This window comes from Terrapene carolina, unplaced genomic scaffold, assembly GCF_002925995.2.
Source record: "Terrapene carolina triunguis isolate 2854851 unplaced genomic scaffold, T_m_triunguis-2.0 Scaffold391, whole genome shotgun sequence".
Classification (NCBI taxonomy): Eukaryota; Metazoa; Chordata; order Testudines; family Emydidae; genus Terrapene; species Terrapene triunguis.
In genome coordinates, this window is record NW_020664742.1 from 646,983 (window position 1) to 661,284 (window position 14,302).

The window sequence follows — 14,302 nt, forward strand, 5'->3', positions numbered from 1 at the left end:
ATTTCAATCAAATCCACCCTGGTCTGTTCAGCCCTGTTCTGAGGGTATATAGCATTGTGTGGGACCAACTGCTACTCCAGTTCCTTCTCTACTGCAGAACCCATAATAGCATAGAAGTACTCAAACAGAGGGGAAGAAAGGCAAGTCATGGAATACACATGGGCAGCATCTCAAAGAACTCCAGTTACTGTACAGGTGACTTCATGCTTGTCCATGTGCGTATACCACTCTAAGTGACTCTAAAGAAGTGCTTTAAGTATGGTGGTGGTGCTCAGAGTCCTATCTACCACTGATTGAAGAACTGCAGTATCAAAAGAGGCATCTGCTCTAGAAGCCTTTACCAACAAATAATGTCTAGAAGAACTGTGAATGGAACTCCAGGTGGCAGCTTTACAGATATCCCCAGTGGAAATGGGCAGACACTGAGGCCTGGTTGAATGAGCCCTAAGATTAGCTGGTGGGACTATCTTCATTATCTCACTACATGATTCAATACATCATGCAACCACTTAGACAATGGTGGTTGGGTGGAAACTGGAGTACTCACTCTTCATACTCTCTGCAAACAAAACAAAGAGACTCAGGGAAGATCTAAAGAACTGGTTCTTGAGAGATAAAAGGCTAATGCCCTACAAACATTCAGAGTATGTAATCTAGCTTCGTCATGATTAGAATGAGGTTTTAGAAAAAAAAATATTGCTAAGTGAATATTCTGATTTAAATGGAGCTCAGACACCATCTTGGATATAAACATGGTGTGACAAAGTTCCTCCTCTATCTTGGTGGGTCCTGTGCTTATTGGCGGATTTTCTTGCCGCAGAGATTCACCATGTGGGTTGGGGAACAGCCCAGAGACCTTCCCCTCTGGCAGAACCCACAGTCCAGGTCAATTGGGAGGTTTGGGGGGAACCCGGGCCCGCCCTCTACTCCGGGTTCCAGCCCAGGGCCCTGTGGACTGCAGCTGTCTATAGTGCCTCCTGTAACAGCTGCATGACAGCTACAACTCCCTGGGCTACTTCCCCATGACCTCCTCCAAACACCTTCCTTATTCTCACCACAGGACCTTCCTCCTGGTGTCTGATAACGCTTGTGCTCCTCAGTCCTCCAGCAGCACACCCTCTCACTCTCAGCTCCTTGCGCCTCTTGCTCCCAGCTCCTCACACTCGCACCACAAACTGAAGTAAGCTCCTTTTAAAACCCAGGTGCCTTGATTAGCCTGCCTTAATTGATTCTAGAAGCTTCTTCTTAATTGGCTCCAGGTGTCCTAATTAGTCTGCCTGCCTTAACTGGTTCTAGCAGGTTCCTGATTACTCTAGTGCAGCCCCTGCTCTGGTCACTCAGGGAACAGAAAACTACTCATCCAGTGACCAGTATATTTGCCCTCTACCAGACTCCTGTACCCCACCGGTCTGGGTCTGTCACAATGGGTATAGCCTGACTCCGGTTGGTACTATCTGGAGAGTCTGTACCAGTGAGTCTAGTATCTCATAGGCAGAGGTAACTGTAATCCCCCTGACAACAGAGGGGATATCTACGTGGTACCAATGCTGGAGATGGAGCAGGGCCCTGGGTCACAAACATTCCCTGGGACAAAGTGCTCAATACTGGCTCACCTGTTGGTGCTGATGGTCTAGTTGGTTCAAAGCCTTTTTCCAGAGCCAATGGTTTTGCCAGTGCAAAAGGTTTAGAGGCAGATGGTAATTTCTCAGTACTGAATATGTGTACTGATAGATTCTGCACTTGGGGCAGACACAGTGGTCTTTTCTTTCAATATCGAGCTGTCAGTATGGTGTCCTTTCACAAAACCTCATTAGGACCTCATCAAGACCTCATCAGGACCCATACCGGGACATGAGATGATCTTTGGAGCAGAGCAAACATCTTTTTCCCCAAAGATTTACATGGAGGTTGTAGTAGGAAGAGGGCCTGAAACATAAGCCCTTGTTTCAGAGGCCTGGTATGAGGCCTGAGGACTGGGCTAAAGTAGTGGTCAAAGCTTTGCTGATACACCTCTACCTCGATACAACGCTGTCCTCAGGAGCCAAAAAATCTTACCGCGTTATAGGTGAAACCATATTATATTGAACTTGCTTTGATCCACCGGAGTGTGCAGCCCTCCCCCCCCCTCCCCGGAGCACTGCTTTACCACGTTATACTGAATTCATGTTATATCAGGTGGGAGGTAGCGGTGTATAAAGCAAAGTTAAGTTGTGAGCAAGAGGCAGGCCCTGCTCCCAGAATCTGGCAAGAACAGGGTTGATATTGCAAAAACACACATTCCTAAGAGGTGCTAGGCACAGAGCACTCACGCAAACACACTCCAGAAGGGTGGTACCAGAACACCTCAACATCAACACATTCCCCAAAGATAACAGAAACACGCTAACCTCTCTTAAAGATAAGGTCAGAATGACAGTATGATGAATAGAGATGTTTTGATCAAAACAACATGTACAAGGTAATGGGTGGCACCTAGATACATCAGAGGGGCAATACTTAACTTATTTGTATTTGGGTATAAAGAGGCATCTCAGAGGGAGTATCTTTGGCCACCCAAAGGGATAGTGAAAAGTCCTGCCACTAACTGAGCTGCGTCCATTGTCATGGGCATACATGCACTGAGTGCACTTGTAGCAAGTATAAGGCACCAGTAATATGCTTCGTCGACAATAAACCTGGCCAGGTGCTTTCGTACTATAAGGGATTTTGTGGTCATTGGGCGGTTCACTCGAGATCTGCTGTGCCAGCTACCTGTGCAGAGCTGGGACAGCACACAGAGGGAACACACATACAGCCAACATCTGATGACAGAGGTCTGCTCCTTATCTCTTTGGAAGAGTGTGTCTCACTACCCTCTCGTAACGCCTTCTAAGACTTCCTACCTAAGTCCTTTGAGGAGTGAGCCCTGAAGCTAACACACATAGCACTACTCAGTCCTGCAGTCCATTGTACGGGAGGGAGAATGGATCAGACAGTCCCAGGTTTGAGACTGCCTACTTAAGAGTGGTCTAACAAATGCATTTTCAGTCTCACTTCCCTGAATGTTTTTGTTCTCAGAATGATATGCATACACCACACTTACAAAGAACTCCCCTAAACACAACAGAAGTGAATATCATTAAGGGGGAAAGCTCCCCCATAGGACCCACAAAATTTAAATCCAGGGGATTTGGGAGCATTACAGAAAAATTAAATGTCCTCACTAAATATAGAGGTTAGGGTGGAATGGGCACACAAGCAAATCCTTACAATTAACCCATACTTAATTATACTAAAAACTATTTGTAAAACTATGCACAACTCTCAAAAGCTAAGCTAAGACGTGCAGACACTGAACCGCTCTGTCTCAGGCCAAGGTGGTGAGAAAGAACAGGAGTGGTGGTTGGTTCCCCACCATCCATTATACCTTCAGTACAGACCACAAGGATAGTCAGGGCACATCCATGGAGCAAAGGGACTCTACTAGCAAAAAAATTCTCCTGTCCCAGGTGCATGCTTTCCTAGAGTAAAAAACACATATGGACAGGCACTCAAAGAACTCATAAGATGTCCTCAGTGCGTGTATGTGTAATATACATTATATCAATCATGTATATCAATCATGCACAAAGACTGCATCAGATTTTAGCCTTGTAAAAATAAAACTGAAAATTATAATCTGATTTTCAAGTTGTTGTTTTTTTTAAATGTACTGAGTACTTATGTATCATTTGTATTGCCATAGTGCCTGATGGACCACGACCCATTGTGCTAGATGCTATACTAACACAGAACAAAAGGACATCCCCTGCCCCAAAGCACTTGCAGAAAAACTTCAGGTAAGTAAATTGTAAGGACAAAGGAGATGAGTCACTTTTAAAGACATTTATAAAAAGTTCTGCTAAAAAGTGAGGGGAGGTTTCAGGTTTGCCAATTATCAAAACTGTCAGTGTACTAACACCCAAATGACTTGCATCAAATTATCTGCCTCTGTTTTAAGCACATCCTACACTGGCTTACATCCTAACACCAGCTGTAAAATAATGAAGGAATGGGTGAGGTTCTGAGTCCTGCAATGTGCAGTAAGTCAGACTTGATGGTCCCTTCTGACCTTAAAGTAGTGGTTCTCAAACTTTTGTACTGGTGACCCCTTTCACATAGCAAGCCTCTGAGTGCCACCCCCCCTTATAAATTAAAAAAACACTTTTTATATATATTTAACACCATTATAAATGCTGGAGGCAAAGCAGGGTTTGGGGTGGAGGCTGACAGCTCATGACCCCCAGCCTTAAAGTCTGAGGCTAACTACAAAGTTAGGTCAACATAAGCCATGTTAGGTCAATTTAATAATGTATGTCTATACTACCAAGTCCCTTCCACCAACCTAAGTGGCCTGTAAAGTCGACTTCTGTACTCCACCTCCACGAGAGGTGTAGCGCTTGATTCAACATCCACAGGTCGACATGGGGATAGTGTAGACACTGCATTGTATAATTTGAATGAACTGGCCTCCAGGAGGTGCCCCACTGTGCTCCGCTGTGACCACTCTGGAGAGCACTTTCAACTCCACAGCACGTCAGCCAGGTACACAGGAAACAGCCGTTCCACTGTTAAAGCCCCGGGAACTTTTGAATTTTCATTTCCTGTTTGATCAGCGTGGAGAGCTCGTCAGTACAGCTTATAATGGAGACTCAAGGCTGCAGACGCGTTCCAGCATGGAGTGCACAGGAGATGCTGGATCTTATGGCTGTGTGGGGAGTTTCGAGAGGAAGTTCTCCAGGTGAAGGAGCAGCAAATACGGGACCCTTGGGGTATGTGGCTGTCTGTAGTGTGTGTTTGTGTTTGGGGGTAACTTGCGGTGTGCTGAGCTTGTGTTTGTCTGTTTGAAGGACCGTGTGCTGTGGCTGGCAGTTGGAAGCTGTGAGCTTCTAACCAAGATTTGAAATCTAGAAGCCTCTGTTCATTGGCTGAGCCTAAGTCAGAGGGCAGGGCTATCAGAAGGCCAGGGCTTTATAAAGCAGTGAGCAAGCATCCAGGGGCCGCTAACAGGGAGTTTCGAAGGGGAGTGGGAAGGGGGCGAGGTACACTTGCCATTCTTTAAAACCTTTAACCTAAACTATAATCAAATTTTCTTGATTTTAAACAAAAACCCTATCATTAACCTAGGTAGCTGTAGGAGAGAATGCAGGCAGAAGCCCAGCAGCAGATTGGGGGCTATCCAGTTTATTGCACTGAGTGTAGCATGTATGATTACCTGCCCTGTGGGCGGGTGGCGTATTTGTGCATTCGGTGCAAGGCGCTCCTGGCCCTCAAAGACCAAGTATGGGCTTTGGAGGCAAGGGTGGCGGAACTGGAGGAGCTAAGGGAGGCAGAGCGGTATGCTGATGAGGCTTTCCGGAACACTGTAGATTTGTCCCACCTCCTGTCAGACAGCCTCTGCACTGTTAAGGAGGATGAAAGACTCAGGGAAGGAGAGCAGTCAACGGGAGCAGAGGGAAACCTTCCCATAGTTGGGACCCTCCTTCCAGATGATGTTGGAGGATCCTCTCACACTGAGGTTACCTCTCCGGGGGAGGGAAATCCAGTCATTAGGAAAAGGCAGGTGTTAGTAATGGGAGATTCGATCATTAGAAACATAGATAGCTGGGTCTGTGATGATCGGGAGAACCGTATGGAGACTTGCCTGCCTGGTGCGAGGGTTGCAGATCTCTCGAGGCATCTAGACAGACTTATGTGTAGTACTGGGATGGAGCCGGTGGTCATGGTACATGAAGGTACCAATGACATAGGGAAGGGTAGGAGAGATGTCCTGGAGGCCAAATTTAGGCTGCTAGGAAAGAGACTGAAATCCAGAACCTCTATGGTAGCATTCTCAGAAATGCTTCCAGTTCCACGCGCAGGGCCAGGTAGGCAGGCAGAGCTTCAGAGTCTCAATGCGTGGATGAGACGACGGTGTAGAGAGGAGGAGTTTAGATTTATTAGGAACTGGGGAAAGTTTTGGGATGGGGGGGGCCTATACAAGAAGGATGAGCTCCACCTAAACCAAAATAGATCCTCACTGCTGGCACTTAACATTAAAAAGGTTGCAGAGCAGTTTTTAAACTTAAGAGATGGGGGAAAGCCGACTGCTGCAGCGGAGCACGTGGATCGGACAGAGACTTCTCTTAGAGGAGAGTCTATTGACAGAGATTCTCTAGGTTCTAGTCAGGAGGAGAGGATGGAAGAGGATAATGTAAGGGCCAGATCAGACGAGAAACATTCACATAAAAAAGAATCTGACATCAGGAAAAGGCAGACAAATCAACAGTGACAAGTTTTTAAAGTGCTTGTACACAAATGCTAGAAGATGGGTGAACTAGAGTGCCTCGTGTTAAAGGAGGATATTGATATAATAGGCATTGCAGAAACCTGGTGGAGTGGGGACAATCAATGGGACACAATCATTCCGGGGTACAAAATATATCGGAAGGACAGAATAGGTCATGCAGGGGAGGGGGGAGAGTGGCACTATATGTGAAAGAAGATGTAGAATCAAATGAAGTAAAAATCTTAAATGAATCCACATGTTCCATAGAATCTCTAATAAGAATATAACATTAGGGATCTATTATCGACCACCTGACCAGGACAGTGATAGTGACGATGAAATGCTAAGGGAGATTAGAGAGGCTATCAAAATAAAGAACTCGATAATAGTGGAGGGATTTCAATTATCCCCATATTGACTGGGTACATGTCACCTCAAGACGAAATGCAGAAACAAAATTTCTCAATACTTTAAATGACTGCTTCTTGGAGCAGCTGGTACAGGAACCCACAAGGGGAGAGGCAATTCTTGATTTAGTCCTGAGTGGAGAGCAGGATCTGGTCCAAGAGGTAACTATAACAGGACCGCTTGGAAATAGTGACCAGAATATAATAACATTTAACATTCCTGTGGTAGGAAGAACACCTCAAGAGCCCAACACTGTGGCATTTAATTTCAGAAAGGGGAACTATGCAAAAATGAGGAGGTTAGTTAAACAGAAATTAAAAGGTACAGTGACTAGAGTGAAATCCCTGCAAGCTGCATGGACACTTTTCAAAGACACCATAATAGAGGCCCAACTTAAATGTATACCCCAAATTAAAAAACACAGTAAAAGAACTAAAAAAGACCCAACAGCCATGTAAAAGAAGCAATGAGAGATAAAAAGGCATCTTTTAAGAAGTGGAAGTCAAATGCTAGTGAGATAAATAGAAAGGAGCATATACACTGCCAAATTAAGTGTAAAATTTTAATAAGAAAAGCCAAAAAGGAGTTTGAAGAACAGCTAGCCAAAAACTCAAAACATAATAACAAAATGTTTTTTAAGTACGTCAGAAGCGGGAAGCCTGCTAAACAAACAGTGGGGCCCCTGGACGATCGAGATACAAAAGGAGCACTTAAAGACGATAAAGTCATTGCGGAGAAACTAAATGAATTCTTTGCTTCAGTCTTCATGGCTGAGGATGTTAGGGAGATTCCCACACCTGAGCCGTCCTTTGTAATGTAACGCCAATATTTAAAAAGGGCTCTAGAGGTGATCCCGACAATTACAGACCAGTAAGTCTAATGTCACTACCGGGCAAATTAGTTGAAACAATAGTAAAGAATAAAATTGTCAGACACATCGAAGAACATAACTTGTTGGGCAAAAGTCAACATGGTTTCTGTAAAGGGAAATCATGTCTTACTAATCTATTAGAGTTCTTTGAAGGGGTCAACACACACACATGGACAAGGGGGGATCCAGTGGACATAGTGTACCTAGATTTCCAGAAAGCCATTGACAAGATCCCTCACCAAAGTCTCTTACGTAAATTAAGTTGTCATGGGATAAGAGGGAAGATTCTTTCATGGATTGAGAACTGGTTAAAAGACAGTGGACAAAGGGTAGGAATTAATGGTAAATTTTCAGAATGGAGAGGGGTAACTAGTGGTGTTCCCCAAGGGTCAGTCCTAGGACCAATCCTATTCAACTTATTCATACATGATCTGGAGAAAGGGGTAAACAGTGAGGTGGCAAAGTTTGCAGATGATACTAAACTGCTCAAGATAGTTAAGACCAAAGCAGACTGTGAAGAACTTCAGAAAGAGCTCACAAAACTAAGTGATTGGGCAACAAAATGGAAAATGAAATTTAATGTGGATAAATGTAAAGTAATGCATATTGGAAAAAATAACCCCAACTATACATACAATATGATGGGGGCTAATTTAGCCACAACTAATCAGGAAAGAGATCTTGGCGTCATCGTGGATAGTTCTCTGAAGACGTCCACGCAGTGTGCAGCGGCAGTCAAAAAAGCAAACAGGATGTTAGGAATAATTTAAAAAGGGATAGAGAATAAGACGGAGAATATCTTATTGCCCTTATATAAATCCATGGTATGCCCATAACTTGAATACTGCGTACAGATGTGGTCTCCTCATCTCAAAAAAGATATACTGGCATTAGAAAAAGTTCAGAAAAGGGCAACTAAAATGATTAGGTGTTTGGAACGGGTCCCATATGAGGAGAGATTAAAGAGGCTAGGACTCTTCAGCTTGGAAAAGAGGAGACTAAGGGGTAATATGATAGAGGTATATAAAATCATGAGGGGTGTGGAGAAAATGAATAAGGAAAAGTTATTTACTTGTTCCCATAATATAAGAACTAGAGGTCACCAAATGAAATTAATGGGCAGCAGGTTTAAAACAAATAAAAGGAAGCTCTTCTTCACACAGCGCACAGTCAACTTGTGGAACTCCTTGCCTGAGGAGGTTGTGAAGGCTAGGACTATAACACGGCTTAAAAGAGAACCAGATAAATTCATGGAGATTAAGTCCATTAATGGCTATTAGCCAGGATGGGTAAGGAATGGTGTCCCTAGCCTCTGTTTGTCAGAGAGTGGAGATGGATGGCAGGAAAGAGATCACTTAATCATTAACTGTTAGGTTCACTCCCTCTGGGGCACCTGGCATTGGCCACTTCAGTAGACAGGATACTGGGCTGGATGGACCTTTGGTCTGACCCAGTATGGCCGTTCTTATGTTCTTAAGATCTCTCGTCCATGTCTCGTGGCCTTACTCAACATGGCTGAAGCAGAAAACCGACTCTTGCAGTAGCCAGCAGTTGTGATTACTTTGTGGCTTGCAGGGAAGTGCACTGAGGAGTGTTTCTTTTATAAAAAAAATTAACTTTGCACCACAAACAATGTATGCACTGTCAATGCTACCTGTGCTTTGTATTCTTTGCAGCTGAAACCTGGTCCGTTGGCGCTTCCTCCACCCCGGGACAGAGACCGTCCCAGATTAGAAGGCAGAAAAAGACGACTCGGAAGGACATAATTAATTAATGCGCGACTCAGAGTGACAAGACAGGAGCTCAGTGCATGGAGGATTACACTGTCCAACAACCTGCACAAGGACAGGGAAGACAGTAGAGCATGCAGGGAACAAGAGCGTGCCTCGCAGGAAGAGATGCTGTGGATTATGAGGGAGCAATCAGACACGTTGAGGCATCTGGCTTAGGTTCATGAAAGGCAGCTGGATGCTAGAGTCCCTCTGCAGCCTATGCTGAACCTGATGCCATCATTGCCAAGTTCCACATCCTCCTCTCTCAAATGTTCTATGAGGCCGGAGGGGAAAAGTTCGGTATCCCTTGCACTCAAATCCAGGGGAGGGTACAAGGTCCAGCAGGCGGCCATTCCCATACCTTTGATTGTTACTGCAGTGCAACTGTAAGCAAGCTGTCCTTTTTTCTCCCCTCACCTAGTGTTATCAGCCCTTTAGCCCCAGGTTATCTTACTTTTCTTTGCTGTCTCTGTGTGTTTGCGAGTATAATAAAACTTAACGGATTGAGGAGAAAAGGCTCTTTATTCATTCAGCACACTATGGTTAGTGGAGGTGGAGTTTATAGGGGAGAAAATAGAATGAAGGGGACAGCTTAGTAAGGAACAACACAGATAAGTGTCACATTACTGTGGATCATTGCTGAAATTGATTTTCAAAGAGTCACAGAGATGCAGAGCCCCTAGATGTGCTCTCCTTATTGCCCTGGTGTCTGGCTGTTCAAAACTGGCTGCCAGGCGATCTGCCTCAACCCCACACCCTGCCGGAAACTTTTCTCCTTTTGTTTCAGAGATAGGACAGTTACCTGTTCCGTAACTGGAGTTCTTCAAGATGTGTTGTTCCTGTATTCCACAGTAGGTGTGCGTGCTCGGCACATGCACCGGTGCCGGAAGTTTTTCCCTTAGCAGTACCCGTACTGGGGGAGCACCGCGGCAACCCCTGGAGTGACGCCTGTATATCGCGCTATAAGGGAAGCCACGGGCTCCCCCCACCCTCGGTTCCTTCTTGCCAGACAACTCCGACAGAGGGAAAGGAGGGCGGGGTGTGGAATAGACAGGAGCAACACATCTCGAAGAACGCCAGTTAAGGAACAGGTAACTGTCCTTTCTTCTTCGAGTGATTGCTCCTGTGTATTCCACAGTAGGTGATTCCAAGCAATATCTGCTGGAGGTGGGTAGGAGTTCACGAAGGTTCGGGACGAAGTACCGCCCGGCCGAACCCGGCGTCATCCCTAGACTGGGAGACGATCGCGTAACGCGAAGTAAATGTGTGAACTGAGGCCCATGTGGCTGCCCTACAAATGTCTTGGATAGGGACATGGGCGACATAGACAGCTGATGTGGCCTGAGCCCTCGTAGAGTGTGCCCTGACGATCAGTGGCGGGGGAATCCCTGCCAAATTATAGCATGTGCGTATGCACGAGGTGATCCAGCGGAAAAGCCGCTCGGTGGAGATAGGCTGCCCCTTTGCCCGCTCGGCCGAGGCAATAAAGAGTTGAGAGGACTTCCGGAATGGCTTAGTCCGATCCAGATAAAAAGCCAACGCCCTACGCACATCGAGCGTGTGGAGGCAGCGTTCCTCGTTAGAGGAGTGGGGCTTGGGACAGAGCACGGGAAGGAAGATGCTTTGCTCCATATGGAAGGCGGAGACCAACTTCGGGAGGGACGCCGGGTGTGGGCGGAGCTGGACTTTATCCCTATGGAAAACCGTATAGGGGGGTTCTGAGGTTAAGGCCCTGAGCTCTAAGACACGTCGGGCCGACGTGATCGCCACGAAGAAGGCCACCTTCCACAAGAGGTGAAACCAGGAACACGTGGCCAGGGGTTCAAAGGGGGGCCCCGTGAGACGGGACAAGACCAGGTTGAGGTCCCATTGTGGCACGGGGGGCCTAGCGTACAGGAACGAACGGTCAAGGCCCTTCAGGAAACGGGAGGTCATCGAGTGGGAGAAGACCGAGTGGCCTTGCACCAGCGGGTGAAAGGCCGATATGGCCGCCAGGTGCACCCTGACCGAGGCAGGTGCCAGTCCCTGGGCCCTAAGGGATAAGAGGTAGTCCAGGATAAACTGGAGAGGTGCGGCGGAGGGGGACACTCCCCGCTCACTCGCCCACCTGGCGAACCTGGACCACTTCGCCACGTACACCCGACGCGTGGACGGTTCCTGCTTTCCAGGAGGGCTCGCCTTACCTGCTCCGAACGCCTATTCTCCTCCTCATTCAGCCACAGAGCAGCCACGCTGTCAGGTGAAGCGTGGTCAGATTGGGATGGAAGAGGCGCCCCCCGTCCTGGGAGAGGAGGTCCGGGCAGAGCGGTAGCACCCTCGGGGGGGCGGCTAAGAGGCGTAGGAGGGGCCCGTACCAGTGCTGACGGGCCCACGCCAGGGCTATGAGAATGACTTTCGCCTTGTCCGCCTTCACCTTCTGAAGGACTCGGCGATGAGGGGGAACAGGGGAAAGGCATATAGGAGCTGGCCCGACCAGCTCAGGAGGAACGCGTCGCAGATCGCGCCTTCCCCCACCCCTCCCCGGGAGCAGAACCGGGGGCAACGCCAGTTCTGACGGGTTGCAAGCAGGTCGATCTGGGGAGCTCCCCACTCTTGGAAGAGCCGGTGAGCGACCTCGGAGTGGAGCGACCACTCGTACTGGGGGGAGAAGACCCTGCTGAGGCGGTCCGCTTGCGTATTGCAGACGCCCGGGAGGTGAGCCGCCCTCAGGGAGATATAGTGGGCTATACAGAACTCCAATAGGTTCAGGGCTTCCCAGCAGAGGGCTAGGGAGCGAGTCCCGCCTTGCCTGTTGATATAGTACATGGCGGCGGTGTTGTCTGTGAGGACTCTGACCACCTTGCCGCGGAGGTGCGTGAGAAAAGCCACGCACGCCAGCCGTACCGCCCTGAGCTCCTTGACGTTTATGTGAAGGGGCAAGTCCGGGGCCAACCACGTTCCCTGGGTTTGCACGTCCCCCGTGTGGGCTCCACAGCCGAGGTCCGAAGCATCGGACACCAGGTCTATGGATGGGTTGGCCTCCCTGAAGGGAACCCCTTGCAGCATATTGCTCGGGCAGGACCACCATAGGAGGGAAGCCAGTATCGGGGACGGGACCGTGAGAACCTTGTCCAGACCGTCCCGAGCTTGGGAGAACTGGGAGGCCAGCCATATCTGGAGGGGCCTCATATGGAGCCTGGCATGGCGGACCATGTAAGTGCACGCCGCCATGTGTCCCAGAATCCGAAGACACGCCCTTGCCGTGGTCACCAGGAAGGCCGTGACCAAGGCGATGAGATCCCTTAGGGTCTCAAACCTGTCCAGGGGGAGAGAGGCTGTGGCCCTGGAGGAGTCCAGCAGGGCCCCAATGAACTCTATGCGCTGAACGGGCATTAATGTTGATTTGGTCTCGTTCACAACCAGGCCTAGATGGGCGCATGTTGAGAGGAGCAGCTCCACGTGGGACTCCACTTCGAAACAAGACTCCCCCTTGAGGAGCCAGTCGTCCAGGACAGGGAAGATTTGTACCCCCTCCCGCCTGAGGTAGGCCGCCACCACGGACATACATTTCGTGAAAACCCTGGGAGCCGTGGATAGGCCAAAGGGGAGGACCGCAAATTGGTAGTGTCCATCCCTACCATGAATCGGAGGAAGCGTCTGTGCCCCTCGAAAATATGGACGTGAAAGTACGTGTCCTGAAGATCCAGGGCCGCGTACCAGTCCCCCGGGTCCAGGGAGAGGATAATAGAGGCCAGGGACACCATGCGGAACTTGGAACGGGTTAGGAACCTGTTCAGGTCGCATAGGTCCAGAATAGGCCTGAGACCCCCTTTCGCCTTCGGGATCAGGAAGTAGAACCCTTTGCCCTGGAACTGAACCGGTACCCTTTCCACCACCCCTAGGTGGAGCAGCCGATCCACCTCCTGACGCAGGAGGTGGACCTGATCCGGGTCCCCCGGGGCCATCATGGAGGACGGGTGATTTGGCGGGGGTGAGGTGAACTGCAACACGTAGCCCTTGGAAATGGTACTGAGGACCCATTGGTCCGAAGTTATGCGGGACCACGCCCTGAGGAAGGCAGACAATCGGTTGCAGAACACAAACTTTATTAATCGGGGGGTCTCCCTGGCAACAGGCCCCCTGCAGATAGTCAAAACCGCCTCTTTCCCTGCCTCATGCCCTTAGAGGGTCCAGGCTGTGGGGCAGAGCGGGACTGCCGCTGAGACCGACGCTTCTGGTCTCTGGGTCCTTTGTTCGGAGGCTCATATCTGCTCCTCGCAAGTTGAGCCACCGGAAGCGATTTGGCCTTGTCCTTAGCCGAAGGGACATAGAGGCCCAAGGTCTGCAAGGTGGTGTGGGAAACTTTCATCCCATGCAGCCTGACATCCGTCTGGTCCGCAAAGAGCGCCTTGCCATCGAACGGGAGGTCCTGCATCAGAGATTGGGCCTCCGTCGACAGCCCGGACAACAGGAGCCACGACGCCCTGCGCATGGCGATCACAGAAGCCATCAAGCGGGCCACTGTGTCAGCAGCATCGGATGCCGCTTGCAGGGCCGCTTTAGCCGCCGCCGACCCCTCTTCTATAAGAGCCTTGAAGTCCTTCCTGTCCCGGTCCGGGAGGAGGAGCTCAAATTTAGGCAGGGACTCCCACAGGTTGAAGTCGTACCTGCTCAGTAAGGCCTGGTGGTTGGCTACGCAAAGCTGGAAGCTAGGCAACAAATAAAATTTTCTGCCAAAGGAGTCCAGTCTCCTGGCGTCTTTGTTTTTGGAGGTGGGCGCGGGCTGGCCCTGACGCTCTCTGTGGTTTACCGATTCCACAACGAGCGAGTTGGGAGCCGGGTGGGAATACAGGTATTCATGGTCCTTCGCTGGCACAAAGTATTTCCTCTCTGCCTTTCTCGAGATTGGGGCCAAGGAGGCGGGAGTTTGAGATGTTGGCAATACCCTGGTGCAGAGGCAGGGCCACGTGGCCCGGCGCAGAGGGA

General features: G+C 49.1%; 1 protein-coding gene across 4 annotated transcripts in view; it reads right to left on the reverse strand.

The window, feature by feature from the left end:
- Nucleotides 1-14,302, reverse strand: part of PCNT (pericentrin) — a 248,169-nt gene that overhangs the window by 183,108 nt on the left and 50,759 nt on the right. The gene's annotated exons all lie outside the window — the stretch shown is intronic.